This window comes from Belonocnema kinseyi, chromosome 5 (genome assembly GCF_010883055.1).
Source record: "Belonocnema kinseyi isolate 2016_QV_RU_SX_M_011 chromosome 5, B_treatae_v1, whole genome shotgun sequence".
Lineage (NCBI taxonomy): Eukaryota > Metazoa > Arthropoda > Insecta > Hymenoptera > Cynipidae > Belonocnema > Belonocnema kinseyi.
Genome location: NC_046661.1, coordinates 80,401,059 through 80,402,256, shown reverse-complemented (window position 1 = coordinate 80,402,256; position 1,198 = coordinate 80,401,059). Strand labels below are relative to the sequence as shown.

General features: G+C 26.5%; 1 protein-coding gene across 1 annotated transcript in view; it reads right to left on the bottom strand.

The window, feature by feature from the left end:
- The window catches only part of LOC117173034 (facilitated trehalose transporter Tret1-2 homolog), a 5,173-nt gene that overhangs the window by 1,925 nt on the left and 2,050 nt on the right, over positions 1-1,198 (bottom strand). The window lies entirely within an intron of this gene.

The window sequence follows — 1,198 nt, the reverse complement described above, 5'->3', positions numbered from 1 at the left end:
ATAATTGATACTGCGATTTTATTAGTTGACACAACAATTCGATTAGTTGCGGTAACTAGTTAATTAGTATGGGCAACTAAGAAAATGGCTGTTTTAATGAATGAAATAGGTAGTGCTGCATTCGAGCGAGACGATACGAGAATCGATCCAGGATTTATTTAATTTTAGTTTGACATCACGATACTCGAAGGTAAACTGATCATGATTGGGACATTTACGAAAAGCTAACCCACATAAAAACAATTTTAAAATGGTAAATTGTAATTTTTGGTGCTAGAGCCATTATAAAAAGTGGCTAATACATTATTTGATGGATTAGAAGAGAAAATATATTATTAGTTTTATAGTTAATTAATATAAAATTATCCTTAAGTGGGACACAAAAGAAAAAATTACTGGGACAAGGAAAATCCAATGGTGTTTATCCAAATAAAATGGTGCAACTTTTTGGTTAGGATTATATGAATTTAATTGAAAATTCAACTTTGTGGTGGAGAATTCTTAAATATTATTAAAAATTTGTGTTTCGATAGTAAATTAATCGTTCTGTTAAAAAATGTAAGAAGTAGGTATAATTTAAATAATTTAACAATAGTTGTCTAAATTAAAAGATTATCTGTTTCATTCATGCTTTTTTTTGAAAAGTCAACTATTATGTTTTTGATTTAGAACTCATTTTAACTATTAAATTAATACATGAATTGAAAAAACTGTAGCGATAATTTAATTTATTTTTTGGTATAAAATTTTATTTTTCGGTTTAAAATCTAAGAGTTTCCTTGAAGAAATTTATTATTATTAATTAAACTGCTTTGTAGAAAATTCCTCTTTTTTTATTTGAAAAGTTAACAGTTTGGTTACATTTTTTGTTCATTCTTGACTGAAAAATCTTTTTACGATTAATATTTTAACTGTTTTCTGGAAAATTCGTCTTTAAGAGTTTTACTTGGAAATTCCACTCTTTGGTTGTAAAGTAACTTTTTCGTAGACAATTTACATTTTATATTTAAAAATAAAATTCGACAATTTTTTTGAAATATCTTTTCTTTTGGCACAAATTTGATCTTTTTTGTATTACAAGCCGAACTTTTTAGGTGAAAGGGGGAGGATCGGTAAGGCCGGTTTTTGGCCTAATTTATTTTTGGACCAAAAAATCTGAAAAAATCATGGTAGTATCTTATAAGTATCCCGAGTCGAT